We start from the raw sequence: 10,030 nt of genomic DNA, 5'->3' as shown, positions 1-10,030 counted from the left end.
GGAAAAGCTCAATATCTTCAGCCAAAACCAGGCCAGGAGCTGATTGTAGAACAGACCATCAACTGCTCATATGCAAGTTCAACTTGAAGTTGAAGGCAATTAAAGCAAGTCCATGAGAGCCAAAATATGATCTTGAACATATCCCTCCTGAATTTAGAGAACATCTAAAGAATAAATTTGATGCATTTAACACCAATGACAGAAAACCAGAATTGAGGGATGACATCAAGAAAATTATCCATGAAGAAAGCAAGAGGTCATTAAAAAGGTGAGAAAGGAAGAAAAGACCAAAACTGATGTCAGAAAGACTCTGAACTTGCCCTTGAGTGGAGAGTAGCTAAAGAAAATGGAAGAAATGACAAGATAAAAGAGCTGAACAGAAGATTTCAAAAAGCAACTCCAGCAGACAAAGCCAATTACTAAAAAGAAATGTACACAGACTTAGAATTAGAAAATCAAAAGGGAAGACCACACTCAGCATTTCTTAAGCTGAAAGAATTGAGGGAAAAAAAATTAAGCCTCAAGTTGCAATATTGAAAGATTCTATGGGCAAAATATTGAATGATGCAGGAAATATCAAAAGAAGATGGAAGGAATATACAGAGCCACTGCACCAAAAAGAACTGGTCAATCTTCATCCATTTCAGGAGGTGTCATAGGATCAAGAACCAATGGTATTGAAGAAAGAAATTGAAGCTTCACTGAAGGAACTGGCAAAGAACAAGGCTCCAGGAATTGATGGAATACCCACTGAGATATTTCAACAAACGGATGCTCCACTGGAGGCATTCACTCAGTTATGCCAAGAGATTTGGAAGAGAGCTATTTGGCCAACTGACTGGAAGAGATCCATATTTGTACTCATTCCAAAGAAAGATGATCCTACAGAATGTTGAAATTATTAAACAATAGCAGTACTATCACACACAAGTAAAATTTGACTGAAGATAATTCAAAAATGGTTATAGCAGTATATTGACAGAAAACTTCAAGAGGTGCAAGCAGGATTCAGAAGAGGATGTGGAACAAAAGATATCATTCCTGATGTCAGATGGATCTTCGCTCAAATCAAAGAATACCAGAAAGATGTTTACTTATGTTTTATTGACTATGCAAAAGCATTTGATTGTGTGGATCATAACAAATTGCCGATAACATTGAGAAGAATGGAAATTCCAGAACACTTAACTGTACTCGTGAGGAACCTGTACATAGACCAGGAGGCTGTCATTCAAACAGAACAAGGGGACACTGCATGGTTTAAAATCAACAAGGAAGTGTGTCAAGGTTGTATCTTTTCACCATACTTATTCAATGTATATGCTAAGCAAATAATCCAAGAAGCTGGACTATATGAAGAAGAACATGGCATCAGGATTGGAGGAAGAATCATTAACAACCTGAGATATACAGATGACACATTTTGCTTGTTGAAAGTGAGGATGAATGGAAGCACTTACTGATGAAGATTGAAGAATACAGTCTGCAGTATGGATTACATCTCAATATAAAGAAAACAAAAATCCTCACAACTGGTCCTATAAGCAGCATCACAATAAACGGAGAAAAGGTTGAAATTGTCAGACTTAACATTGCTTGGTTCTACAATTGATGCCAATGGAAGCAACAGTCAGGATATCAGATGACATATGTTGTTGTTATGTGCCGTCGAATCAGACCCAACTCATAGCAATCCCTCCTTGGGTGTCCGAGGCAGTATCACTACAGAAGTAGATTGTCCCATCTTCCTTCCGAGGAGTGGCTGGTGGGTTTGAACCGCCAGACTTCTGGTTAGCAGTCAAGTGCCTTAGCCACTATGCTACCAGAGCTCTCAGATAGCACTGGGCAAATCGGCAACAAAGGACCTCTTTCAAGTGCTGAAGAGCAACAATGCCTCCTTGAGGACTAAGGTGCACTTGACACAAGCCATGATATTTTCAATTGCCTTATATGCATGTGAGAGCTGGACAATGAATAACAAAGACCAAAGAAGAGTGGATGCTTTTGAGATGTGGTGCTGGCGAAGAATGCTGAAAGTGCCATGGACTGCTAAAGGACTAACAAATCTGTCCTGAAGAAAGTACAGCTGGAATGCTCCTTGGAAGTGAGAATGGCCGGATTTTGTCTCATCTACTTTGGTCATGTTATCAGAAGGGACCATTCCCTGGAGAAGGATGTCATGCTTGGTAAGTCAGAGGATAGACAAAAGAGGGGATGGCCTTCAACGAGATGAATTGACTCAGTAGCTGTGGCGATAGGCTCAAGTATAGCAGGGATCATGGAGCTGGTGCAGGACTGGGTGGTGTTTCATTCTGCTGTGCAGGGAGTCGCTATGAGTCAGAGACAACTCAGCAGCACCAAACAACAACAGTGTTTAGAGCATACCTGGTCCTTCTCTCTCATAGTTGTAATGAAGGAATGAGCTCAAAGTGAGTAAATGGCTTCTTGCTTGAACGCAAAAGCCATTGCCATTGAGTTGATTCCCACTCATGGCAATGCTGTAGAACAGAGTAGACCTGGCCCACAGAGTTTCTAAGCTATATTTATGGAAGGAGACTGCCGCATCTTTCTCCTGCACAGTGGCCAATGGGTTTGAATATCGACACCCCATGGTGCTTCTTTGTTACATGAGGTCATTATAAATGGAATTCAACTCAACAGCACCTAACAACATGTCTGAGGAGTAGCCACAACTCAACCACAGAGCTTGACTTGTGGCCTACCTTGAGTGAGAAAGGAGCCCTGGTAGTACAGTGGTTAAGTGTTCAGTTGCTAACTGAAAGGTCAGTGGTTCGATCCACCAGCCACTGTGGGAGAGAAAGATGTGGCAGGCTGCTTCTGTAAGGATTACAGCTTTGAAAATTCTACTAAGCTATCCCATAAGGAGCTGGAATTGACTCAACAGCAATGGGTTTGGGTTTGAGAAGAAGTAATTTACTCACTTTGAACCCATACTCATGTACATTGGACATGTTATCAGGAGAGACCAGTTCCTGGAGAAAGACCATGATGCTTCATAAAGTAGAAGGTCAGTGAAAAAGTTGAAGACTTCCAACAAGATGGATTGGCACAGTGGCTCCAACAATGGCTTCAAACACAGTAAAAACCTGAAGTGCAAGACCAGGTGCAATGTTTTACTCTGTTGCATGTGGGGTCACATGAGTCAAAACAACAGCAATCTTGACAGAAGCAGATTGCCATGTCTTTCTTCCACAGAGTCACTGGGCAAGTTTGAACCGCCAACTTTTGGTTAATGACCAGGCGCTTAACCATTGCACCACAAGGACATATTAAATCCTTTACCAACCTAACTGCCAAAATAAACTACAGTGACAAGTAGAATCCAAACGACCCATTTTCCAGGTAAAGACTAATGCTAGCTCAGATAGGGAGACAGCCTATTTTCTCCTTATGGTCATCATCTTAATAGTTATGAATACCTTCTTGAACAAAAAGTGCTTAAAATTTCATCTGAATACACTTCTTGCTGACTAGGAATCTGCAGTCTAACTACAGATAACTCAGAACAGCCAGTCGTGGATTACAGCTTTTTATATTTTAAGGGCAGAAATGTTTATTGGGTTAGAGTCTATTACTGTGTAAGAAATGGCTTGCTGTTTCTCAAGAGTTGAAAGGTGCAAGAGGAGTCCCCAGGTTAGTCACACAAAAGGGAGGAGATTAGATCAATCACAAGTGGGTGGGAAGGGAACAAGGCAAGAACAGGGAAGTCAAGAAAGAACAAGGAATCAATAAACAAATGGTAAATATTTACTACACACAGTGATGTCAGGCAACCATACTTGGGCATTATCTTTGTCTACATTTGAGAAAGGCAGTTGGAAAAGGGAACAGCTTGCTTCTGCATTGGTCTCCAGATGTGAGAGAATCATGGGTCTGTGCGATCCATGGGTTTGAGGAAATTATTCTGCAAAGATTCCTTCAAGTTAAAATGTGATTCTAAACCACTGCTATTAGGAAGAATAAGTCAGTTATGGAATTTGCCATCTACTTGGAAGGTCATGGAACCTATGAATCGTTTATGGTGTGTGGTGTGTGAAGGGTAGAGAGAACTTCAGAAGTCCAGGGTCTCTCTGTGAGGTCAGGTGCCTAGAACAGACTTCACAGAGGCTCTGGACTCCCCAGGATTCTAACTAACACATTCTGTTTCTAGAGAGTCAAACTGCATGGAAGCCTTGAGGACTGGGTAATAATAACAATAATGGGTGAAGCGTATTGAGCTCTTTACTCTGTGCCAGGCATTGTGCTAAGGACGTTACACTCATTGACTTGTTTAGTCTTCATACCAGTACTGTGATGTTGAAAATGAAGAAAAATGCACAGAGAACTAATTTGCTGGTTAGTAAGTGGTGGGGTCACTGGTGGTGGCATTCTGTCTCCAAAATCTATGTCTTTTTAAATCGTTACTTTATCCTCATCCTGCCTGTTGTTGTTGTTGTTTTAAAGAGCCTTTGAGTCTATTTTGACTCATAGTGACCCATGCGACAGAGTAGAACTGCCCTATAGGGTTTTCTAGGCTGTAATCTTTACATGGTTGCTGGATGGGTTCAAACTGTTAACGTTTTAGTTAGCAGGCAGTGTTTAACCATTGAAGGGTTTCTTTTATCCTACCTAACAGGTGGCAAAAGAACATACAAGTAAGCTTCTGTGTGCCTGTTACTCTTTTTATATGCCTTGTAGACATCAGGAGCTCCAGTGGCCCAATGGTTAAAGCATTCAGCTGCTAACTAAAAGGTCACCAGTTTAAGCCCCGCAGCCACTCTACAGGAAAAAGAAGAGGGGGTTTTCCGCTGTAAAGATTTACAGCCTTGGAAATCCTATGGGGAAATTCTACTCTGTCCTATAGAGTCACCATGCATTGGAATTGACTTGATAGGAGTGGGTTTGGTTTTTTGTTTTTTGTTTTCTAGCCATCAGTTGTTGATAAAAATGAGGAGCAAGTGGATATACCAAATAGTGCTGTGGGAATGAAGTCAGTACAACCATTTCAGAAAAACTGTTTGGCAGAATCTACTAAGCTGTGCTTATGACCCAACTGTTCTATTCTATGGTAATACTTCCAAGAGTACAAATTTATTCAGTTAAAAATTTTGCAAGAATGTATATAGTAGTGATATTTATGTATATCGTGGTAGCTGATGTTGTGTGTCAACTTGGCTGTGCCAGTTTTGAATGGCTGGGCAGCTGGTGGTAGTTATTCCCCGTGATGAGACTGGCAATCAACTCCATGGGGGAATCTGCCGCGAGCAGCTGAGAAGCTACTTTAGGATGTGGTCTGCTTTCTGTGTATAAAGAGAAGCTTTGGAATTGGTCTATAGCTTTTTGGCATACTCGGACCCTGCATGTAGCTGAGTCTTCATTCTACAGCTTGCCACTTTCTGCCAGTCTTGGGACTCTTAATGGTCTCGAATCAATGGCCTGCAATGTGGTTTGGTAATATTGGGACTATGCCATTTTACTTGTCAACCTTGGCCTTGTTAGCCAGCACCTGCCTAAGTGAAGAGACACCTCTAGCTCTAGTGGGCTGGGAGTAAGGGGCAGAGCTGAAGCCCAAGGTGGAAGGGCTTTCACCTAAGCCCCTACAGCCTGGCCCTTTGAAGTTGGACTTTTAGCTTCCTAAATTGTAAGAGAATAAACTTCTGTTTGTTTAAAGCCACCCATTTGTGGTATGTTAGAGCGGCACTAGGTAACCAAAACATTTATTTATAACCAAACTCACTCCCATTGAGTGGATTCCGACTCATAGTGACCCTCATTGAGTTTCTGAGGTGGTAAATCTTTACAGAAGTAAAGATTGTCCCATCTTTCTTCCATGGAACAGTTGATGAGTTTGAACCACCAACCTCTGGTTAGCAGTCAAATGCCTTAGGCACTGTGCCACCAGAGCTCCTTAGTGATATGTGTAATAGCCCCAAATTAGGAACAATTCAAAATGTGCACCAAAAGTAGAAGGAACCAATAAAATATTGTGATTTCATGTACTGGAATATTATATTGCAATGAAAATAAATGAATAATTGCTGGACATAACCATAGGGACTATATCCTGTAAGCATTAAAACCAGATTTTATGATTTAATTTATATGAAAGCTAAAAACAGGCAAAAGAAAGTAATTTATATATAAGTAATGATATGATTGGAGCTCTGGTGGTATAGTGCCTATGGCATTTGACTGTTAACCAGAAGGTTGGAGGTTCAAATCCACCAGCCACAGTACAGAAGGAAGACAAGGCAATCTACTTCCATAAAGATTTGTTGTTGTTGTTGTTATGTGCCAAAGATTTACCACCTTGGAAACCCAATGGGGGTTGCTATGAGTCAGAATCAACTTGATGGCAATGGATTTAATGATATGATGACCTTTGAGAAGAAGAGTAGATTAGAACAGCATATGAGCAAGACCTTCTAGGCACCTGTAATTTCTTTATCTGATGGTGGTTTCAGGGGCGTGAATCTTTGAGATGCTTCACCAAGTTATATAATTACCATATATGCACCTTTCTCTATGTCTATTATATGTCAGCTAAAATGTTTATTAAAATATATGTAGTGTATGTGACACAAATGGTTCAGCACCAAGCTAATAACCAAAAGGTTGGTGGTTCAAACCACCCAGAGGAGGCTTGGAACAAAGGACTGATGCTGTGCTTCTGACAGGATCTAGCCTTGAATTCTCTGTGTAACACAGCTCTACACTACACACACGGGGTCGCCATAAGTCAGAACTGACTCAACAACAGCGGGTTTGCTATAATAAAAACAGGATGCTGTGGGAATACATGAGGAATCTTGGTGATGCAAGCAGTTAAATGCTTGGCTGCTAACCAAAAGGTTGGTGGTTCAAACCCACCTAGAAGTCCCATGGGAAAAAGATCTGGCAGTCTGCTTCCGTAAAGATTGCAGCCAAGAAAACCCTATAGGGTGGTTCTATTCTGCCACATGGGGTCACTATGTGTCAAAATCAACTCACTGACACCTATCAACAACAGCAAATGGTAACACGTAGGAGAAGGCTCTTATTTAACTCAGTGCCAGGCAAAGGGGCTAACATTTATTTATGTATGTATGTATGTATGTATGTATTTATTTATTTATAATGTGATTTAGGTGCAAATTTACAAAGCAGGTTCATTTTACTCTCAACAGTTCATGCACATTTGGTTTCATGGCCCTGATTACAATCCCCAACCATAAAAGCTGTCTTCCTATCTCCTCCCTGTGACTACCCCTTCCCTGTGCCCTTCTTATCAAGGCATTCCTGTCTGTCCAGCTTTCCCTCTATGTGATGCTGCCCCTCTGATGATTGATGGTTGATTGATCTAGGGGTGCATCTCCCTACAGTAGATAGATGCTTCTCCCTAGATTAGGTTTCTGTCCGCAGCCCTTTCTACTGTTTGGGTGAGAGCTAATCCATGGAAGCGAGTCCAGTTGAAAGGGGCTAACTTCTAAGGTAGTTTAGGAGAGAGGTGCTTAGGGAGATCTAGAGTGTGTAGGTGAACTATCTTAGAGGAACTAGATCCTGAAACTGAGACATGAAGACAGCCACTTGAGGTGTGAGGGGGTAGTGGTGGGGAGGCAACTTGCATAAACACAATGAATGGAATGTTGGGGGAAAAAAGGAAGGGTCTCAGCACAGACCTAGGCTCGAATCTCAGCTCTGCTCTCCAGCTTTCCAGCTTTGGGAAGGCAGTAATCTAGCGCAACCTCTCTGAACTTCAGTTCCCTCATGGGAAAAATACAGCCAGTGCCCATCTTTTCATAGGAATTCATGAGAAAATGCCAGTTGTTGTTGTTGTTGTTATGTGCCGTCGAGTCAAACCCAACTCATAGCGACCCCTCCTTGGGTTTCCGAGGCAGTATCACTACGGAAGTAGGATTGCCCAACCTTCCTTCCGAGGAGTGGCTGGTGGGTTTGAACCGCCAGCCATCTGGTTAGCAGGCAAGTGTCTTAGCCACTATGCTACCAGAGCTCCCAGAAAATGCCAGAGTGAACTGGTATTCACAGAATGCTAATATACTTATTCCTACTCATTGCCTTCCCCAATTTTCCTTCCTCTTTACTACGAAAATATATTAAAAATCAGTGGGCAGTAAGTTTGAGTATGGAGGAGGACCATGCCATTGCTGGTCTGGAAATTCCCATGGAGAAGTTAAGATTTCATGAGTTACCAAAGATGTATTTGGAGGTTTTATATGAGGAACATGAAGTAACCAAAAGGAGTGTTCTGTTGGCACTCTCTAAGAGGTGTGAGAGAGGAGATCTTTGGAATTAAAAAGAAAAACAAAAGTTACTTCAAACAGTTCTGCCAGGGCCCCAGTGGGGGTGGAGAGAAAAGAATAGAAAACAGATTATTTTGAAGGAGCCCCAAATCAGTGGGCTTAGTGAGTAACTGGAATGGAGGAAGAAGGATAAATTCAAAGCAAGGCAGATTTAATGTTTTGTTTTGTTTTGTTTTTTAATGCAATGGAATTAACTTATTGAAGTGGTTGTCACAGCTGCACTACTAGCATCTAGAACAAAGGCCACCCACCAGTTTGTGCAACATTCTCAGGAGATAATGAATCAGCCAATGAACAATCAATCCATTTAATTGTTCAGGCAAGATGTTGTTACACACTCTTTTCAGTCTCTACTCCATCTTATTAGGTAATTTCTCTCCTCATCCATCAAAAAGCCCCAGAAACCCTTTTCCTCATGCTGTGAGCCTAGTATTGGGAACAAAATGATGTTAATGCTTTACCTGGTTTTAATCAGAACAACCCTTCCATTAAGAAAAACACAATGATTGAAACTAATTAAACCCAATTTCAGAAATCATCTAGATGATTCTTTTTTCATGTCGTACAAAAATTGTTAACCAATCACTTAAACTTAAAATTGCATTATTGTTGCTTAGAATTCACTGTGGGATACTTCTTTGCCTAATCTGGCTACTGCATCCTTCCTATATAAACAAACCAAACTCACTGCCATGGAGTCAATTCAACTCATAGCAACCCCTCCTTGGGTTTCAGAGGCAGTATCTTTACTGAAGTAGATTGCCCAAACTTCCTTCTTAGGAGTGGCTGGTGGGTTTGAACCACCAGCCTTCTGGTTAGCCACTATGCCACCAGAGCTTCCACTCACCATATAAGAATCAATGTAATTTATAGAAGTTTTCTGTGCTTTCCATATCTTTTCTGCAAATAACTTTAGCAGTAAACTTAGGAGCAATCCTGAATATTTACTTAGCGTTTAGCTATAACACTATGTTCAGACAGATCTCTTTGTGTATTTGAATATCTTGGAAACCATGGACTCTGATGGGCAGGGCTCTTGTCTCTTTCCTGTGTCCTCTGTCCTGTGCTCCACCTAGTGTACCATGGTAGTCATGATGACGATGTTGTAATGACCATGTACAAGTACAGACTGTTCACAAGAAAATATATACCCAGACCATCACTACTCACGCACAGTAGACCAAAGGTCATAGCATAAAGAGAAGCTTTTCTAGAGTCACTGTACATGCACATGTATCAAAAACAAGAGTGGCTGCTAACTTGTTCATGACACCAGATGATTTTAACACAATTCTCTTCCATTTTATTTCATAGGCACTTTTGATAGTCATAAGCTCTTCACATGATACCCTAGAAGCCAAAGTCTTTGCCCTCCCTAAACTGAACTAAACTATTAGATAACGAGTGTGTAGCAGAGTTGCAAGCGAAACCAAAGCCAAACCAAACCCACGGTCATCGAGTTGATTCTGATTCATAGTGACTCTTCTTAGGACAGAGTTCAACTGGCCCATAGGGTTTCCAAGGCTGTAAATCTTTACAGAAGCAGACTGACTCATCTTTCTCCCATAAGTAGCTGGTGGATTCAAACAGCAGACTTTTGGTTAGCAACCAAATGCTTTGACCAACTATGCCACCAGAGCTTCTTCATTGTTCACAAAGCTTACCAAAAATCTGTTTGTTTTAATTAAAATTAAACTGGAAATGATTACTGAGAATAGTAATTGTATTTT

The sequence above is a fragment of the Orycteropus afer genome, unplaced genomic scaffold (assembly GCF_000298275.1).
Source record: "Orycteropus afer afer isolate SDZICR_OR568_19922 unplaced genomic scaffold, OryAfe1.0 scaffold00428, whole genome shotgun sequence".
In the NCBI taxonomy this organism is placed as follows: domain Eukaryota; kingdom Metazoa; phylum Chordata; class Mammalia; order Tubulidentata; family Orycteropodidae; genus Orycteropus; species Orycteropus afer.
Note: the sequence above shows the minus strand (reverse complement) of the source record.